General features: G+C 40.3%; 1 long non-coding RNA gene across 1 annotated transcript in view; it reads right to left on the bottom strand.

The window, feature by feature from the left end:
* The window catches only part of LOC124515941 (uncharacterized), a 252,499-nt gene that overhangs the window by 17,431 nt on the left and 213,263 nt on the right, over nucleotides 1-21,805 (bottom strand). The gene's annotated exons all lie outside the window — the stretch shown is intronic.

Below are 21,805 nucleotides of genomic sequence, written 5' to 3'. Positions count from 1 at the left end.
AAAATGCACAAGAGAACAAATTAAAATCGACTAACTGATTTCACTTAGAGAAACTTCGAGGAACAGAGAACCACTGATTTTAATTTGCCTAATTATCTTATGACAAGTGTCAAAATAAGATGACACTTAAAGATTCTTAGCATTAACTTAATGATGGAGAAGAGTGTGCTCTGTAGTCAGTTCCCAGTAAGCTAACGAGATGCTCATTTTCAAAGATACTCCAAGAAGATATTTTGATTAAGATATTAAATAAAAAGCCCTCCTAAGACCGGAAACCCAAAATCAATGGACCAACCAACATTAACACCACTTTTTGTGCCTCAACTTTGGCATGACATCACTGGATTTTTAAAGGGCTTTAGTACAATTTTTAGAAACTTTATCTTTAGAAGTGAAATTTTTGATTTCTTCCTTTTGGGCAGGAGCATTTTTGCTAGCAACTAAGAATACATAAGAATGTTGATTAAAAAAATAATACCATGATAATCGATTACCTTTTTTTGAGACAGTTCATGAACTGAATCCTCACCGACTCATTTTTGGAAACTCTAGTAAATAGTTTTATTCTTATTCCATAAATGGTTCTCTTATTTAATACCATTTCCTCGGCATCCAACTTAAACCCCAGAATTTTCTTCCACCATAGTTAGTTGTCTGCCATATTAATGTCTTTTTGTTTCTGCAGATATTCTAGGCATGGGAATACCTTGATATTCAATCTGAGGTTTTGTTATCAGTTTCCCCTTCTTTATGCCCATTTCCCCACGCCCAGCAGTGAATGACTACATGTCTGTCCAGGTCTGCCCCTCTACTTTTCCCAGAATGCAATTCACATTTGTTTTGTTTTCATTTTTTACCTTGACCACATTGTACAGTAACATCTAAGAGCCCTTTCTACAGTGGGTGGTTTTGGTCTTTTTATACCTTTTTCTCAAAGTCACTGATGTTTGTCCCTGTTCAATGTGTAGCATTGTAATGAGAGCCCACCAAATCCTGAGTGTCATTTTGTTGTCCCTATTGTAGATGAAATAGTGATGTAGAAAAATCTAGTAAATTCTGAATGCTTTTCCACGTAGACTTATCTGGAATGTGAACACGACTCTTTGGTTAATAGTAAATGCTTTAACTGTAGTCCTAAGTAGGTGCATTTCTGTCTGTCTCAATAAATTTTAATTTGTCTGCAACATCTGAATGTATTTGTATTTTCTTATCTTGCATGTGAACTCACCTGGCTATGTCCACACCCGCTCTCCGGAGAACAAACAGTAGGGGCAAAGGGGACTGCCAATGCCGACCTCTCCTGTGCTTCTGTACATGGCAGGGAAGAATACCTGCTGTGGTCGAGCCTGTCCTGGCCCCTCTCAGCACAATCTGTGTCCACTCAGTCTAGAACACCTAACCCTTATTTTTGCTGCTTCCACTTTTCTGCACTTTACCTTTGTTACATAGTTTTGACCTATCGGATTTCAGTGTTGTCTTCCTGTTTACAACCTTAAGCTTTTCCAGTTCTGCCTATTCCTTCCCTCCCCTGTCAGTTCTTCTCCAATTCTCCTGAAACTAAAACACAAAAAAACAACAACAAAAAAAACAACCCAGTCTCCTTTACAGGGAATTCTGAGTTCTCCACAGTTCATGGATTAACCCACCAGAGGCTCGTCAAACATCAGAAAGCACCCAAATTGGAACAGGAATTATCTCCTTTCCACCTTTATCCACATTCAGGCCAGTGTGTCTATGACTTAATTATACCCTGAGTGAGTAATTTCACCCTGAGCTGAGGTAGAAACTATCTTATGAATAATTCCATTCCTTTACCCCACAGAGTAGATTTTACAGACAATTTGTAGATTGACAGTTCAGGGAAAGGCGCTTCATAAATCCACAAAATAACTAATGTCAGGAGAACAATGACCAATATGAATACTCTAGGGGTGTTACAGGATACAGCAAAGAGATGTTGGCATTCATGGACACACTCCAAATTCATCTCAAATCAGCACAGTTGTGCAGGTCAAATATCACCTTGCTCCTCCAGCTGTGACTTCACAGATGCCACCTCGGTTCATTTAAAGGGCAGGACCAAAGGAATGAGAACTAGAAGCCAGTGTCCAGCTTTGGTGATACAGGTAAGCCAAAAGGTCACAGCACCTTCTCGCAATGCTTACCCGCTTGTAAGATTTGCTTTGACAAATTGATTCAAGGAAAGAGGAAGATTTTAAGATGTATTCACTCAACGGGCCTTTACAGATTTATTTATAGATTTTTAGATGAATAGATGTTGTATTGACGAATGCCACTGGAGGCTGGCACCACATTCAGTTCTAGGAATACAAGTGTGAATAAAACCTGATTGCTCTGTGAACTTAACTTGACATGCTTTCTCTGGACACTATTTTGTTTGCCGTTGGTTTCAACCACCTCCTCTACTCTGAGGAACCCCCAGTCTGTATCTTGAGTGTGTGTTTTGACCGCCACTCCATTCTTAGACATCACTTTCCATTTACATAATTCTAGAATTTCCCACTGATAACTTAAAAAATGAAAAAGGTGAGATGAAACGGAGCGGTTATGCCCATGACAGCAAGAGTCAGCAAGGCTGTTCTAACAAACCTGAGCCATAAAGGACGAGATTGATACATTTTTTCCATCCAAATTAACAACATCATAAACAAACTGGCAAGATAAACAAGAGACTAAGGAAGATACCGGTGACATAAAACAGATGAAGGATTAGGATATAAATATTTTTTGACTCCTAAATCCCTAAGCCAAAGGTCCAACAGACTAATGGAGAAACGATGAAAACAAGGAATTCACAGAAGACAGACAAATGGCAAGGGAACCATGCCTAACTTCACGGATGATCAGAGAAACAAAGCCATGATCTATCTCGTTTTTCACTTTAAAAAGCCATGTTACATCGGGGCGCCTGGGTGGCTCAGTCGGTTAAGCGTCCGACTTCAGCTCAGGTCACGATCTCGCGGTCCGTGAGTTCGAGCCCCGCGTCGGGCTCTGGGCTGATGGCTCAGAGCCTGGAGCCTGCTTCTGATTCTGTGTCTCCCTCTCTCTCTGCCCCTCCCCCGTCCATGCTCTGTCTCTCTCTGTCTCAAAAATAAATAAAACGTTAAAAAAAAAATTAAAAAAAAAAAGCCATGATACATGTTGATGAGAATGTGGTATAAACACCTTGCACACTGTGCAGTCACAGCACCCACAGGGAGGGCAGTTTGGCAACAACTATCAAAATAAGAACATACCCCGTAGGACCCAGCAATTCCACTTCTGAGTAACTAGTAGAGGGCGAAAAATCAAATAATTTGCAAAAAAAAAAAAAAAAAAAAAAAACCATAGAAATGTATATCCACTGCAACATCACTGTTAGAACAGGAAAACTGGGACAAAGCTAAACATCCATCAATGGGCCCGATGGGTGACTCGTCTGGAATACGACACAACAGTCAAAAGAATGACTTAACTTCATATGCACTGAGTGAGAAAAACGTCCACATTATCAGTTGTGTGAAGAAAAAAATTGGGGTGTATAAAATATAGACTATATTAGGTATCTAAAAGGAATTAGGGGGAGTGTGGAAATACACAGTGCAAGGCCTGAAAGAACACACACTAAGCTGGTGGTAGTGTTACTGTGACAGAGACACATAGCAGGAATGGGGGAGGGGGAGAGAGAGAGGGAGAGAGAGAATCCCAAGCAGGCTTCGCACTGTCAGCACAGAGCCCTCCATGGTCTCCATCTCACCAGCTGTAAGGTCATGACCTGAGCTGAAATCCAGAGCTGGATGCTCACCTGACTGAGCCACCGAGGGACCCCGGCGGTGGTGACTTCTAAGAGGAGGACTGGGATTGTGTCTGATAGCCAACAGGGGCGTCAGCCTCATCCCCATGTTTCACTTTCTTCTAACAACAAAGGCAACTTACCACAATGTCTGACATGATTTAAAATTAATCCATCAGATTTCTCTTCGCGGTTTCTCTCCCTACATTCCTTGACTTCAGGAATGGCACCAGCATCTCTGGTTTTCTTTCCCAAGCTCGAGTAAGTCACTAGCCTCTGTTTGTTCATCTTTCTAGATATATTTTCCTCGCTTTCTTACCACCACTGTCATGATTCTGACCACCATCATCTTTCTCAATGTTCCTGGGAATATTTTCACTAGTGACCGTGCTGTATCCTTATCCAGCTCCGATCCATCCAGCATGCTGCTGCTGCCAGAGTAATTTACTCTAAAGGAAAATCTGATCGTGTCACTACCCTAATTTTCAAGGCTTCTCTTCCCTTTCAAGACCATATATAAACTACGTGGCTTGGCAAACAAGCTCCTTTGTAATCGATTTCTCTGTATTTCTTTGTCCACTTGCACTCCTCGCTTCCCAAATTCTCACTTCTTTCTAAGCACTCCACCCTTCTCAAGCTTCTGCCTGTGTTCTTGATAGTGTCTTTACCTGGAACTCCCAGGGGACTCAGCTCGATTATTACTTCCCTGGGAACCTTTCTCAATCGCTCTTCTCCTCTAGCACCCTGTGTGTATTTCCAACACGATGCTTTGTATCATGTCTGATTCCCTCATCAAGTATGAAAGCCTCAAAAGTAACAGATGAAGCAAAATGACATAATAAGAAGCTCCAAAGGCTTCATTCACCCAGTGTTTAAAAACACTGAAAACTTAAATAAATAAGATCTCTGTAAAAAAAGTAAAAGCCTGTAGGATCCAACTTAATACCCAATCAACAAAAAGCCACATTCAAAATGGCAGGACATTTCAGGATGTCTTGACTTGCCCTAGACCACTCTCTTCCCAGTGCAGCCTGGCCTTGTATCTAGAGCGGGTGGCAGCCCAATTCCCAATTCCATAAACCACAAGACAACATTTTTTTTTTTTTGCAATATTATAACCTGTCTGGAGGCTGCTTAAAGGATTGGTCTCTGGGTTACCTAACTCAAATTTCAGAGAGGGTAGCAGGATTCTCACACAGGCGGGACACCAAAGCTCTTCTTTCCAGAAAACAGTGGTATTCATGCCAGCAGGGGCTCAACGGGCCAAAACCCCAAAAGTCTGAGGTCCAAGCGCAGTGGAGTGTAGCATTGGATGCAATTTCTACCTCTTTGGCTCCCATATATGGTGAAACATAGAGTCTGACTGGACACAGTCCCAAGTCACAGAGTCGGGTCAGAGTTCTACATACGTGTATGGGAATTGGTTGGGCCATGCTGCCTTCCTTAGGGAGGGGCTCTACCACCTTCCCCCCTTTGATGCTCAGACCCCCTAATTTGGGTCAAAGACCATCATCTTGGTTTAGAGGTTTAAATTTCCATAACATCATCACAGGCACGGCCGTTTTCCTTTCAACCATTGGCTCAATGAGGCTGGAGACGAACCATGTAACCAGGGGAGATTGGTGAGGTAGGATTAAGCAAGCTCCCAAAATCAAGAGAATAATACTTAGGAGGTTTTGACACTCCCGAGAGTTGGGAACCATCCTCCAAATAACTCCCTGGGGTTCCAACCATCCCAGGTCTGGACTGGGACAAGAACAACCTTTCTTTTTTGACCTGTGACCTCTTCTATGACCTTTTCTTCCTCATCTATCTGTAGGCAGCAGTTTCTCAGGTTAAACTTTTCACGAACTCTTCTCTCAGAAGCAAGTAATCTAAGGCCAAGCGGTTTTGACAGATGGCATTGCACATTGTGGTTTGCTGCCTGGCTAGTAAGTTAAGAGCTCTGGGGGGTCTCATTGGTTATCATTTGAGTCTGATTATGCAGTTTAGCATATAAATGGGAGTGCGGTAGCCCCAGGACCCATCCTCTGCCCAGGTGGCAGGGCCATCATATTGGATTCTATGTTCAGGAGGCTATTCATCATTCTTCCAATTGCCAATTTGTAGGACACATCATTTCCTTTGAGTCTCCCTGCCTCCATATACCTGGACTCCTAAATGTTAACCTCTAGCAAGTGGTAGCAGGAAGAACGATGAACGAATAGTTCCCAGCACACATGACCCGGACCAGCCTGAGGGAAGTACTGTATAGGCTGTCCTTCCAAATATCCACTATAGTCCACCTGGGGCCCACTGTCCAATGGCTGCATCGGCATTGTCCTAGGCCTCACAGAGATGAGAGAAGTTAGACAAGGGGTGGGGATCTGGCTGAAGGTGCTCTGGGGACCCCCACCATTGGGTTTCTTAGGTGGTTGAGTTATAAAATCTTTGGGCTAGGCATGTTAAGCTTCTAACAGAGATGGTAAGATTCCTTCCCCACCGGGTAAGGCGGTTTTTTTCCTCAATAATTGAGGTTTTGAGAGCCAAACCCTAGTAGTAGGACTGGCACATTCTGTTCCACTATAAGGTTCATGGGGATCTAATCCGGTAGCCTCCCGTGGCCATTGATCCCCCATGTCAGTTCCCCTGCATACATAACAAGAAGAGAACTTTAGAGTCTGAACTATAGTCTCTGCTATGACTAGAAACAGATGTTTCATCATGACAGAAACAGGAAGAGGGAGGATTTCCATTTCTTCATAAAAGGAGTGAAAGACTTGGTGGGTTATGGCCTTATGTGTGACTGTAACTCTCTTTAAAATATAACAAGGTTCCTGGGTCTGTGCCCAACCCATAGATAAGTGTACTAATCTGGTAGTTGGTTTTCCATTTTGAAACTCCTGAGTCAAGGATGGTAAAATTTACAGGGTTACAGGTTCCCTATTGGCAGTTTGACACAGCCATGCCCTTTCGGAGGAGGGCTGCTTTGTCTTTAGTCTGCCAGGTGGCCCATGTGACACGGCTCCAATAAGGAAGAGGAATTCGGTGCCAAGGGCCAGGAAGCACACATACCAGACCCCTCACACATGTATTCAGCATAGAGTTGGTACCCTCCTTCCCATGCCAGACCTCCACATGGCAAACCATATGGCAATGTGTCGCCTGTGGCTGTACATACATCAAAGAATATAGATAACGGCTGGCTTGGACTGGTAGTTTGAATTTTGTTCATTGCTCAGCCCACACCGGTGGTGCCTGACTTGGGGTGACTCCAGACATCTAGCCATTCTTCTGTTGGGAAGTAGTGCGGGTCAATACAAGTCTGTTGACTCTCCCATTGGCAGATAGAACAGATGGTCTTCTAGTGTACTGAGGTCTGCAGGACCTTTCCCTGGCATGAGAAGTGGGTATGGTATAGTAAGGACCAAGTGACTCCCTGGCCTGACCTGGTTATGCGAATACATGGGTCACATGATGAGGAACCTAGGTCTACAGAAGGGGTCCAGATTAGAAGCAACCAATACCAATGAAGCATCCTATCCACCAAAGGAAGGCGAGTGTAACAGAAACCTCTTGCCACACTCCCAGCCAGCCGGGGCGGCCTCTGCCAATCCCGTGGCAAAAAGTAGAGCAAGAACCACAACAACAGTGAGAAACAAGGGGTGACAGTGCATCCCAGTAAGGAAATGGGTATAAAAAATGAGGACAGTCTATTTGATCCATCAGACCATCGATTCGTCAAGCTTCTGCCGTGTGTATTAGTCGGCCTCCAGAGTGACTAAAGCTGGGCTGCAGTCTCCTAGAGCCTCTAAAGTTGTAGACCGCTTCTTCTGTAACGGTCACCTTGCACAGCATGGATGGATCAGGAATGCACTCCCAGTTTTGAGATGCTGACTTCACTTGGTTCTGGTGATTCTAGGGACCCACTTTGGCTACCTTTACTGCACTAGGGGTGGACAAAGTAACAGAGGATGGGCCCCTCCAGAGGAGTTTTAGGGGTCGGACATTCTATTCCTTTACCCATACAGCATCTCCTGGTTTAAAGGGGTGAGCGTCTGTGGTCAGAATCACAGATAAATGCTCCCTAACCCAGTGGTGTAAAGTGGTTAGGGTAGAGCCAAGGGTCTGCATCTGTTACCTTAGGGTGAGATTGCCTATCTCATTTAGATCCCTCCTAGGCCCTTGATAATGGGGGGAAGGTGCCCATAAAGGATTTCATAAGGGGAGAACCTTATTTTTTTAGGGTAAGGCTTCTACCCAATTAGTAAAAGTATCAACCCATACCAATAGATGTTGGAATTCCTTTGACCTTGGCATACGAGTGAAACCTAACCGTCAGTCTTCCCTGGATAGCCTTCAGTTCCTTGATTGCCTGGGAGAGCAAGTTTGTGGCGGAGAGGATTGTTTCTAAGGACATACTTCACAGGCTGATACTACTTGCTGAACTGTCCATGACAAATTTTTCCCAGTAAACATCCTTCGGGCCATTTGGTAAGTTTTATCCCTCCCTAAATGAAAGGCCTGACACAGTGCTTTAATGATCTTTTAGCTATATGAGCTAGGTAATAGTAATTGCCCCTGCTCTGTTTGTAACCATCTGGAGGGCTGGAGACAGTGTCCATGAGTCAGACCCCAGTTTATTTCCTTGGGAGAGAAAGTGGGATTGAGTCTCCTTTATTAAGGGTTAATTCACCAAAACATCCAACAAGTACAGACCTATATTTGCCAAAAATCATAGCACCAAAATAAATGAAAAACACTGGCACCCCTGAAAGTTGAAATATACAGCTCTATAATAACTACAGACTTCAGGAGCTCACTTCCAATAATGGATAAAAACAGACAGCGTATCAGTAGGAGAGGACTTGTACAACACTTTAAGTTAACTGGACCTAACAGACACATACACATTTTTCTTAAGTGCACATAAACATGGTCCAGGACAGACCATATATGAAGGTGTAAAACTAGGTTTACTGTTTTAAGACTTCGAATTGTACATATTTTAAAAGAATGAAATCATACTAAGTATCTTTCCTGATCACACAGAATGAAAATAGCAATCAGTAGCAAAAAGAAAACCAGAAAATTAAAAAAAAATGTGGAACTCAAACACCACACTCCTAAACAACCAATGAGTCCAATAAAAAATTGCAAAGGAAAGGCAAATGAAAATGAAAATATACCAAAATGTACAGTGTGCAATGAGAGTCATGCTAGGAGTGCAAATTTATAGCTCCAAATACTGATTATTTTTTTTAAAAGATCTCAAATAGACAACCTAACTTTACAAGTTAAGAAACTATAAAAAGAACAACAAAGTAAGCCTAAAGGTAGCAAATGGAAGGAAATAAAAGATTAGAAGAATCTAATTAAAGAATTAAAGAATACAAAATACAAAATATCAACAAAAATAAAAGCATTTCAAAAAGATTAACAAAAGTGACTAACAAAATCTAGTTAATTTGACTAAGAAAAAAGAGAGAAGACTCAAATTACTAAAATTACAAATAGAAGTGGGGGATATTGCTACTGATTTCATAAAAATAAGAAGTACTATGAGAGAGTGTCATGAACAATTGTATGCCTACAATTGAATAACTTAGATGAAATGGACAAATACCTAGAAACACACAACCTCCCGAGACCAAATCATGAAGAAACAGAAAATCTGAATCAACCTATAAGAAGTAAAGGCATCAAAAATCTCCCAACAAATAAAATCTCTGGACCAGACTGGTGCACTGGTAAATACTAACAAATATTTAAGGAAAAATTAACACCTGTCCTTTTCAAATTCTTCCCAAAAAAGTGAAGAGGAGGGAATACTTCCTAACTCATCTATGAGGTTAGCATTATCCTGATACCAAAACCAGAAAAAGACACTACAAGAAAGCTACAGACCAATATTCCTTACAGTCTCTCAGGCAAAAATCCTCAAAAGAATATTAGAAAACCAAATTCAGGAATATATTAAAGATTTATAAGCCATGATCAAACCATTTATCCCTTAAATGCAAGATGTTTCACCACATAAAATCAATCAACATAATGTACCACATCAACAGAATGAAAGAAAAAAAAAAATCACACAATCATCTCAACTCATGCAGATAAAACATTTGATGAAATTTAACTTTTTAAAATAAACACAGTCCATAAACTAAGAACAGAAGGAAACTACCTCAATGTAATAAAGTCCACGTATGAAAATCCCATAGCTAACATCAAACTCAATGATGAATGAAAAAGCTTGTCCCCTATGGTCGTAAACAAAACAAGGATGTCAACTTTCACCAGTCCTAGTCAACATACTATTGGAAGTACTAGCCAGAACAATTAGGCAAGAAAAAAAACTAAGACAATTAAACTGGAAAGAAAGAAGTAAAATTCTGTTTGCAGATGAAATGATCTTAAGTGCAGAAAACTCCAGAGTTTCCACAGGAAAAGTTTAGAATAAAATAATTCAACAAAATTGTAGAATACAAAATCAACTCACAGGGGAGCCTGGGTGGCTCAGTCTCAGGTCATGACCTCATGGTTCTGAGTTCGAGCCCGATATCAGGCTCTGCGCTAACAGTGTGGTACTTGCTTGGGATTCTCTCTCTCTCCTTCTGTCTCTTTCCCTCCCCCATTCATGCTCACTCACTGTCTCTAAATAAATAAATAAAGTTAAGAAAAAACACAACAAAAATCAACCCACAAAACTCAGCTGTGTTTCTATACACAGTGAACAATTTGGAAAGGAAATTAAGGAAATTAAGACACCAATTTCACCTATAATAGCATCAAAAAGAATAAAATATGTAGGACTGAACTTATCCAAGAGACTCTGATTAGCCACAACAATCTTGAAAAAGAAACAAGCGGGACTTATACTTTCTGATATAAAAATGTAGCAAAAAGCCATGGTAATCAAAATAATGTGATACCATTATAAAGACAGATATAGAGAAAAATGGAATAGAATACAAAGCCCGGAAATAAACCCTTGCATACATGATTAAATGATTTTCAGTGAGGATGCCAATATTATTCAATGGGGAAAAAACAGTCTTTTCAACAAAATGGTGCTGGGAAAAGTGGACATCTAGTTATAAAAGAATAAAGTTGGGTTCTTTATCTGAGACATAAAATCTTGTCTCAAAATAGATCAAATACCAAAATTTAAGAGCAAGAACCATGTAATTCTTGACAGAAAACAGAAGAGGTAAGCTTCGTGACAATGGATTTGGCAATGACTTTTTGAATATGACACCAAAAGGCAGAAACCATTTGTGTTACTGAGTGACACTATCAACAAAGTGAAAAGGCAACCCATGCAATGGGAAAAATATTTGCCATCATATCTAAGGGATTAACGTCCAAAATATATGAAGAGCACCTACATTTCAACAACAACAAAAAAGGACCCAATTATACAATGGGCAAAACAAATAGCCATATTCCCAAAGAACATGTGCAGTATTCATTTCCAAAGAATACATCCTAATGACCCATATACACATAAAAAGCTGCTCAACATCTCTAATCATTGGGGAAATCCGAGTCAAAACCACAGTGATACATACCATTTCATATCATTAAGGAGAGCCTTAATAAAAACAGTAATACATGTTTTGGCCAGAAGGTAAAGAAAGTGGAAGGCGGGAATATAAAATGTGGCAGCCACTGCGGAAGACAGTATAGCGGTTCCTCAAAAAATTCAACACAGCATTACCATATGATCCAGAAATTTCACTCCTAGGTATATGCCCCCAAAATTGCAATAAGAGATTTGAACAGCTGATTGGATTGTACAGCAATATTCATAACAGCATTCTTCACAATAGGCAAAAGATGATTATAATCCAAATATCCATCAGTAGATGAGTGGATTAAGAACATGTGGAAATTCTGATACATGCTACAACTTAGACGGATTTTGAAAACATTACGCTACACAAAATAAGCCAAACATGAAAATATAAATATTATATGAGTCCACTTATAGGAGGTACCCAGAATAGCCAAATTCGTAGAGAAAGTAGACTACAGGTTACCAGGGACTAGGGGCAGGGGAAATAGGAATTGAGGGCTTAATGGAAAAAGAGTTTCAGTATGGGATGATGAAAAAGTTCTAGAGATGAAAGGTGGTGGTGATGGTTGCAAAACAGTGTGAATATACTTAGTTCCACTAAATGGTACTCTTAAAAATGGTTAAAACGCTAAATTTTATGTCTAAATTTTATATGTAAAATTATGTTTAAATGTTATATATTTGACATCAAAAAAAGCAAGAGGGGTGCCTGGGTGGCTCAGTCAGTTGAGTGGCCAACTTGGGCTCGGCTCATCTCCTGAGTTTGTGAGTTCAAGCCCCACATCGGGCTCACTGCCATCAGTGCACAGCCGGCTTTGCTTAGGATCCTCTGTCCCCTTCTCTCTGCCCCTCCCCCACTTGTGGTCGGTCTCCCCCTCTCTCTCTCTCAAAAATAAATAAACATTAAAAAAAAAAACTAAGAGATGTCTTATCTTTCTCTTATTCCCATGGTAATGGGAACAAAAACATACTGATGAGTTAATTCTGCCTGGAAAGATTTAAAAAAAAAAAAAAAACAAAAACAAAACAAAACAGAAGAGACCTCACAGAAAGGATGACATTTGATCAATACCTTCACAAAGGTTGACTTTTTCCATCAATTCATCCAGGCTGATTTTTTTTTAGCAGCTTCATTGAGGTATAATTTACTTAGCATAAAATTTATCCGTTTTAAGTGTGACTTTCATTAAATTTATCGAGTTGTCAACCGTATCGTGTCTAATTTCAGGACACTGACATGAAACCTCATGCCCAGCTATCGTTCCTTCTTCTCTCGCTCCCTGAGCCCGGGCAAATCACCAAAGTATTTTCTGTGTCTAGAAATTTATTTGCCGTTTCTGAATATTTCATATAAATGGAATCCTGTAACATGTGGGCTTGTGTAGGACTACTGATCACAAATCCATCATGTCAGTGAGTTCCACTGCTCACAGGTTTGAGGATTACAAATTCGGATGGTAAATCGGATACCAAATAATGATTTGCATATCTTATCAACCACAGGTCTTGAGACTCTAAATAGCTGTTAAGGCATGTTCTCCCAAACCAGAAGACTATCCTCTTTTCCTGATATTCCTGTTTTTACTATTCCATTCACCATTTTCCTTTCTCTCTTAAAAAAAAAAAAAAAAAAAGCCTTAGGGATCATTTGATTATATAAAAGAGTGTTTTCTTCCTGCTTATTTTTCACGATTCATGTGAACCTATTCATGAACTCTATTCATGTAAACCTAAGCTTAATTTCTAAAACCTGTAGTACTAATCACATTCTGGCAAAAGAAACAATGAACCTAATTAAAATCTGAGATAGAGCTTATGGAAATTTTGGTTGGTTCTTAAAATAGAGACCTGAGCAATACTGTTGCTGTGGCTTTTGAATCCAGGACTCTCAGCAGTTTCTCCTCAGCTTTTAGTCATCTGTGCTCATTTTCAAAACTCAATGAGGATAGCAACTGAAGTCTCCTAACCAGCTCACATTCTTCTCCCACTAGAAGAAAGCTGACTGGAACCATCTTTACAAGCTAAGAAGAGCAGTAACGTTCAAACACAGAGCTGTGCATCTCAAACACAGGTAGTTCAACACATTACAGCTTATCATGAGGTGACTGGTATGAGCCGCTAACCTATATCCCTTTTTATCTCAGACAAGCCTTACAACAGTTCTGTAGGTCGATATAATGACTCTTTCTACTTCACAGAGAGGTCAAGCAGCTTCCCTAAAGTCACACAGCCAGCAGATGGCAGAGTGAGGATTTGCACTCACGATGGGCTCTCTCGGAAGCCCAAGTCCGCAACTGTTACGATGTTGGACGGCATACTCTCAGTCCAAAAATGAAATACGGATAGTTAGGTAAAATAAAAGGAAAAACCACACACCCACACACAAAATAGACACCCTGGACCTCAGAAGAAGGTCTGGCAATGCGTCAGTTTGCAACAATGAACAACGACCAGGTACGAAGTGCTGTCTGATGATGCGATCAGTCCTTGGCCTCAAATTCATGATTTGTACGCTAGAGCAGAGGACAGACAGAGGGCTATGCAGCCTGGGCTCAGTGTGGCGGGAACAGGCTAGTCCCAGTGCAGGCTATTGTGAATGAAGAATTTCACTGGCTCACAGTGATTGCTTAGGTAGGCCTCTTTCTTTCTGGGCCTCAGCTTTCGCACCTGCACAACAAATGGGCTGGGCAGGCCGGTCTCTGAGGCCTCAGGACTCTGTACTCACTGGCACCATTCCTGCATATCCAGCCCTCACCCCTGGTCTTTCTGATTCCTGTGGCTTCAAGGACAACAAAGCCTCACATATTTCTTACACATATTTCTGTACTGTGTGGCAGAGCGTTCTCTTTTAAATGCGGTGGATTAAGATGAATTTTGCTTGGGATTGCTTCACACTTGAATCACACGCTGCCTTCCCCTCTCCCACTTGATCTGAGCTCCCTGTGGTTTCTTCGAGTCCAGATCTCAACTTTACAGCACGCGGTGCCTCGTTCACCACAAACTGCCATATTTCACTTGTGGCTGAGTGGAGAATTCATTTCATTTCACTGTTCAGTCTCAATAGCGCAAATATATATTCAGGGCTGACATATTTTCATTATGGAAAAGCCAAGCTCTCAAACAGACGCTGCCCATAGGGATTAATGAGGGGAATGGTTATTTATTCTGCCACTTGACATTTTGTGCAGAATAATTCCTGAGTCGTTTTATACTTTAACAAATAGTTCCCCAACAAAGGATCTTAGCACTTTGGATGAGCACCAAGCCAGGATTTAGGATCTGACTAATGTTAACCAACAGCAATGAAGCTACTCTCCAGAATCACATTTCATGTAATAACAGTACATAATGTCACAGCCAGCTGGCCAAGGGGGACAGCCATCCACTCCTGACACAAGACAGTCCCTCCTCATCTGAAACCAACTGTACCTATCGACTCCCAGGAGAATTCTAGGGTTGACCTGAAACCCTCCTACCCCAACATAAATATCGGGCCTGTCTACGGATTTAACATGAAAATATTCTGCATCATTTTTGGTCAAAAGTCCGTGGTTCCCATTTGCTAAATACATAATACTTAAACTGCACAACTTCCCTTCAATGTACCAGCACTGTGAGCCCTGACCCCCTTTTCCATATTGATCCTTTCTCCCTCAACCTGCTGTACTTGTAGCCTGGAGTAGTTTTCTCTGTTTCTGGAATACTTACACCTCTTCCCATCTCTATACTTGTCTACTCCTGACATCTTTCAGGTGATATACTACCCATCTTGTATGGTTCCTTTAAACCATCAGAAGGGGTCATTTCTCCATCAACCCCCAAAACACAGCCCTAGGCCTTTTGGCTGATGCATACTTGGGGAATGAACCAAATACACCATAAGCTCCTAACAGCAAGTACCAAGTCTATATTTCTGCAATTTGCAAAACCCATCTTGAAAGAACTATGAAAAAGAATAAAAAGCGGGGGCCAATCCTGGACTGGAACCTCCAGTTAAAGTCCCAAAGCTCTAGGATATCACTGTCAACTCATGCATTTGAAAAAATATTTTCTGTACCCCTATTTTGTACTGTATTAGTTGTGTTCTTTTTTTTTTCCACTCTAGAGTCTGTGACATACAGAGCAGAGAGAATTTCTAAACCGTGGGGCCACATCTGTGAGTACTATAATTACTAGATTTATACCCAATGTGTTGCTGCCCCCAATCCACCATTACTGACCTGTAGCCTGTATTGTTTGTGGTTCAGTGACACATGTGGGCTTGCCCCTTCTGAGCTGAGATAGAAGGGAGAATGAGGGGGGCATGGCCCCCAAAAGGCCACGTCCTACAAGTTGGCTGCCAGTTTATCTCCGGCCAGGACACTCTGGGGAAGCCAGGCTTTGGATCTTTTGGACAAAACTCCTACAGGCCACGTAGGCCATTTGAACACGATTACCATCTGAGTTCCTAAGCCTATGAGCAAATGAATTCTCCAAATTATCTGCTGAGTGCCCAGACCCACAGGACCAATAGGCCCAGGAGACTCAATGAAGAATATAGATACTGAGAAGAGGAGTTAGAATAAGCAATTGAAGTGATATCAATGTGTGGTAAGAAGGCTGAGAAGACACCCAGAGAAAACGCTCTTAGTATATACAGTATTTCACAAAATGCTGAATAAAATTAACTTACTCTCCTGACAGTTGAGCTATCAAGCCATCATTGATCATAAATTGATCAATACATTAATTCCTTAATTGGCAGAAAAGGAAAAAAAAAAGCCAAAATCCACAGGTTAAACTCATACCAGAAGCTAGCTTTTGCTCATCTTTTGATGGTCTCTGGCAGTGTTTTTACCGTCTATGGGTACAGGAGATAAAAGAGAAAGACTAGGCCTCATCAAGATGAGTTAAGCTCAGAATCTCCAGGAAAGCCAAGACCCTCAAAAGGCAATGACCTCAGTGGATGGGTTTGTTAAGAAAACCAATGCAAGAAATTTGGGGTGTAGGATACGAATACAAGTGTTGACCCTGGCTCACTATGAAGCAGAATGAGGAGGAGGAGGTGATGGAGGAAAAAAAACTCCCATGAGAATTTCTAACACAATCTCAATTCATATGGGTTTGAGGGCACAATCCATGTTACCTATGTCGTTCGAAAACCCAAGATGTAAATCACACTTAAAGTGCCTCTATCAGAAACAAATACACATCTTTGGTGCATACCTCAAGAAATTACCCCAAATACAGTAAAGGTCACAAAGATACCTAAGATAGGGGAAATGACTTAAAAACATATAGTGTAAGGTGGAAGGTCCAAAAGAAGTCTAATTGAAGTTCCAGACGAACATAGTAGAGAAAAAAGGGTATAAGGAATATTTAAAGAGATAACAGGTTATAATTTTCCAAGACCAATGGAACCATGAATCCCTCAATTCAGGAAGCCCAGGAAATCTTAATCAAAATAAATAAATAAATTCCTAGACTCATCATAATCTAGAGAACACCAAAGACAAAGAAATAAACCTTAAAAATGATGATAAATAAATGATGAATTCACTTTCCCCTTCAAAAGAGTAACAATTATATCAGTGGGTCTCAAAATTCACTATGCATCAGAATCACATGTAGGACTTTTTAAAACACATATCCCTGAGATTCAGCTGCAGAGTGTAGATTCAGTAGGTCTGGAATAAAGCTGAAGAAATATATTTCTAATAATCTCCAAAGCATTATAAATGCTGTTGGTCTAGAGGCAACACTTTGAAAACCACTGAATTCAATTGATAGTTGTATTATAAAGAGCGACAGTTTAAGACAAAAGAAAATTGAATGATATCTATAAAGCACCCAGAGAAAAATAATAGTCAACCTGGAATTGAAACCCAGGAAAACTATCTTTCAAGAACAAGTGCAAAATACAGATATTGTTGGACAAAAATGGAGAGTCTGCAGACTTCCACTGAAATAACTTCTAAAATATGTGCTTCAGCAAGAAAGAAAATTATCCTATCAGGAAGGTCTGAGATAGAAAAGGGAATGCGCAAGCACAGAAAATGGTAAACATGGGCTAATTTAAACTAACATTAATTGTGCAAAACAAAAGCTTTACTCTCTTATCTGTAGTACTATTAAAGCCAATTGAGAATTAATATTCATGAATGCAAAAGCATATAGGTCAAGATTGGAACGATCAGATTTAAAACATTCTAAGCCCCTTGTTTCATGTGAGGTGAAGAATACATATTTATTAAATTTAGACATAAAATTTTAAAATTTCCTGCACATTCACTATAAGAACTGTACCAGAATATATAACAGACAAATTAGTTGAAGGCAAAGTATGGAAAGAGATTTAAAGGAAAAATGTGTAATACTAAGAAATTTATAAAAAGAAAAAAAATAAGGTAGCAAGAAAATAATCCAAATATATCAGTAGTCATAGTCAGTATACATGGGCTACACTCTCTATTTAAAATAGAGACTATTAGATACTAAAAATTAAGATTGAGGCACCTGATATATAGAAGATATATCTAAAAACAGAAGAGTTTAGAAAAAAATGAAAGGAAAAATGACAGAAAAATTTGTATCAAACAAATGCAAATCAAGGTTTTGTTATAGCTATGTTAGTCTCAGACCAAATACACTTTACACAAAAGAAATCACTGGGATTCATAGAATCACCATATGTATTGATCAAAAGTTCTATTTATTCATACAAACATTTTTTTATAGTCTACTATGTGCTAACCAATGTTTTAGACACTATGGATATAGGAGTGAACAAAATACAAAAAAATTACAAGAAGTGAATTTAAAAATTTAAGTTTGGGGCACCTGGGAGGCTCAGTCGGTTAAGTGTCTGACTCTTAGTTTTGGCAAAGGCCATGATCTCATGGTTTGTGGGTTCCAGCCCCATGTCAATCTCCATGCTGGGATTCTCTCTCTCTCCCTCTCCCTCCCTCTCTCATTCTCCCTCTCCCTCTCCCCCTGGCCTGCTTGTGTGCTCTTTCTCTCAAAATAAATAAACTTTTAAATAAATACATAAAATGTTAAGTTTATTTATATCTAATCACATACTCCAAACCCTAAAGAGCAAAAAATTGAACTACAGGATAAAATTGATAAATCCACCATAATAATGGGAGATGTTTAAAAGCAGACCTCTCTGATAAATCAAACAGGGGGATAAAATGAAGAGTAAGGCTAGGATCCAAGATGGCAGGGTAGGAAGACCCTAAACTCATTTCCTCCCATGGACACAATGACTCTCTACCTCCATATACAGCAATTCCTCCTGAAGAAAAACAGGGCTAACTGAACAGCTTCTGCCCAACAACAAATGGACCACACCTCCTAATGCAGCCACCTGCACTTAAGGAGGGATCTTAATGAGGGACCTGCAGGCAGATTCACCTGCCCCGGGGCACAGACAAAAAACAGCAGCTTAAAAGGCAACTAGACTTTAAGTGAAAGAAATCCATTTAGTAACTCTAGAGTATCCACCAAATGGGGAGGGACTGCTAGAATGCTCTCCCAAGTCAAAGATGCCTGAGAGCGTCATTTCTTAGTTCTCCATACATCTTAACAATGCAGGAAGGAACACCGACCAGGGACTCTAGCCAGCCTGCTAGGTCCATCCCTGCAGGCCCCAGGCCCCTGGTCTATAGCAGCTCCAGCTGCCCCACCAAGAAAGTCTAGGTGTAGTGTGTTCCAGGAACTTACACACGCACTCACCTGCCTGTACCCAAAGTAGCCATCTCACCGAGGAGCCCCTGGCATACCATGATCTGTGAACCTTCTGGCCTGCACCCAACCCAACAGTCTTGCCAATGCAGATCCAGCATATCACACCAAGAATCCCTGTGGCCCATGCCTACTCCAGCCCCAGCCATCTTGCTCAGACAGTCCCAGTGTAGCATATCACAGAGACCTAACCCCCAACCTATGTCCAGTGAAGCTTCAGCTACTCCCCAAATGAGGCCCTGGCTCATCATGCCCCCGGACGCCTGTGTCCTGCACCCATTCCATCTCCAGCCACTCTGGAAGGGCAGCACCAGGGTGGCCCTTGCACCACACGGCGCAGCACACCCAGGCCTCCAACCCCAGCTGTTCCACCACGGCAGCCCTGGTACAGCACCCTCAGGAGCCCCCAGCCCACACCTGCTCCGGCTCCAGCCAACCTGCAAAAGCCACCAAGCACATGCAGTCTATGTATATGAGGCTACTCAAGACCAGAAGAAAGAGCTGTTCTGTGTAATTCACAGAAAACAAAAACAAAAACAAAAAAAAACAGAAAATCAAAATGAAGAGACAGATAAACATGTTCCAAACAAAAGAACAAAATAAAACCCCAGTGGGGGGGTGGAGGTGGGAGGGAGGGACTCTAATGAAATGGAGATAAGTGATTTACCTCATAAAGACCTCAAAGAAATGGTCACAAAGATGCTCAACAAACTCAACAGAAAAAGGGAACTTCAACAAAGAGAGAATATTAGACACAACTGATGAGAACTGACAAATACAAGAATTGAAATGAAAAACACTAGAGGGAATCAACAGCAGACTCGATGATACAGAAGAATGGGTCTAATCTTAATAGCAAAAACAAAATGCAACTTAAAAAATGAGAAGAGTTTAAGGGACCTTTGGAACAACCACAAGTGTAATAATATTCACATTAGAGGGGTTGCAGAAAAAAAAAGAGACAGAAACCGTGTTTGAAATAATTATGGCTGAAAACTTCCCTAACCTGGGAAAGGAAACACACATCCAAGCCCAGGAGTCATAGAGAGCCCCAAACGAAATAACCCCAAAGAGATTCACATCAATAAATATTATCATAAAAGTGGCAAAATTAAAGACAAAGAATCTTAAAGGTAGCAAGAGAAAAACAATAGTCACATAGAAGAAAAACCAGTTTAGACTGTCAGATGATTTTTAGGCACAAACTTTTCAGGCTAGAGGAGACTGGCAGGATGTATTTTAAGTGCTGAAAGGGATAAACTTATTATAAGCAAGAATACTCTACCCAACAAAATTATCATTCAGAATTGAAAGAGAGGTAAATAGGTTCCCAGACAAGTGAAAACCAAAGCAATTCATCATTACCACACCAGCCCAACAAGAAATGTTAAAGGGTATTCTTTAAATAGAAAACCCCATACATAGAAATAAGAAAACATATGAAAGAACAAAAATCTCACCAGTAAAGGCAACTATATGATGAAGGCAGTGAATCAGCTACTTAAAAAGTTAGTAGGAAGGTTAGAGACTAAAACAGTAAGAGTAACTATAAGTACAATAAGTAGTTAAGGGATACGTAAAATTTAAAAAGTGTAAAATATGCCAAAAACATAACATAAAAAATAAAGACCAAGGAACCCAAACCTAACACTAAAGAAAACCATCAAACCACAAGACAGAGAAGAAACAGAAAACCTCAAAAACAACCAGAAAACAAATAACAAAAATATAAGCACAAACTTATCAATAATTACTTTAAATATAAATGCACTGAATTCTCCAAACAAAAGATATAAAGTGGCTGAATGGATTTCAGAAAAAAACCCAAGTAGCCTGTAAGTAGCCTATAAGAGACTCATTTTAAATGTAAAGACACACACAGATTGAAAGTAAAGTGATGAAAAATGCTATTTCATGCAAACGCAAACAAAAAGAAAGCTGTGGTAGCAATACTTATATCAGAAAAAAAAAACTACTTTAAAACAAAGACTGTGGGATGCCTGGGTGGCTCAATAGGTTAAGCATCCGACTTTGGCTCAGGTCATGATCTCGCAGTTCGTGGATTTGAGCCCCACTTCAGGTTCTGTGTGGACAGTTCAGAGCCTGAAGCCTGCTTTGGATTCTGGGTCTCCCTCACTCTCTGTCCCTCCCCAACTCATGCTCTCTCTCTCCCCCGCTCTCAAAAATAAATAAACATTAAAAAAATTACAACAAAGATTGTACCAAGAGACAAGGAAGGGCATAACAATAAAAGAGTCAAACTAAGAAGAGGATATACCTTTCATGAATATTTATGCATCCAACATAGAAACACTTAAATAAAGGAAATAACAACAGAAATAAAGGGAAAAAATGACAGTAACACAATAATAGTGGGGACTTTAACAGTCCACTTACATCAATGGGTAGATCATGCAGATAGAAATCAGTAAGGAAACACTTGTCTTAAATGACTCATTAGACCAGATGAACTTAATAGACAGATATAGAACATTTTATCCAAAGCTGCAGAATATACTTCTTTTCAAGTTCACATAGAACATTCTCCAAAATAGATCATGTTAGGCCTTAAAACAAGCCTCAATAAATCCAAGAAGAGTAACATCACATCAAGCATCTCTTCTGACCACAATGTATAAAATTATAAATCAATTTTAAGAAAAAAACTGAAAAAAAACCCCACACATGTCAAAAGCAAATACGCTACTAAACAACCAATGGAA

The sequence above is a fragment of the Lynx rufus genome, unplaced genomic scaffold, assembly GCF_022079265.1.
Source record: "Lynx rufus isolate CCGP_SWC_20201006 ecotype Redwood Valley unplaced genomic scaffold, mLynRuf1.p SCAF_1, whole genome shotgun sequence".
In the NCBI taxonomy this organism is placed as follows: Eukaryota; Metazoa; Chordata; class Mammalia; order Carnivora; family Felidae; genus Lynx; species Lynx rufus.
This window is presented reverse-complemented; position numbering and strand designations above follow the sequence as displayed.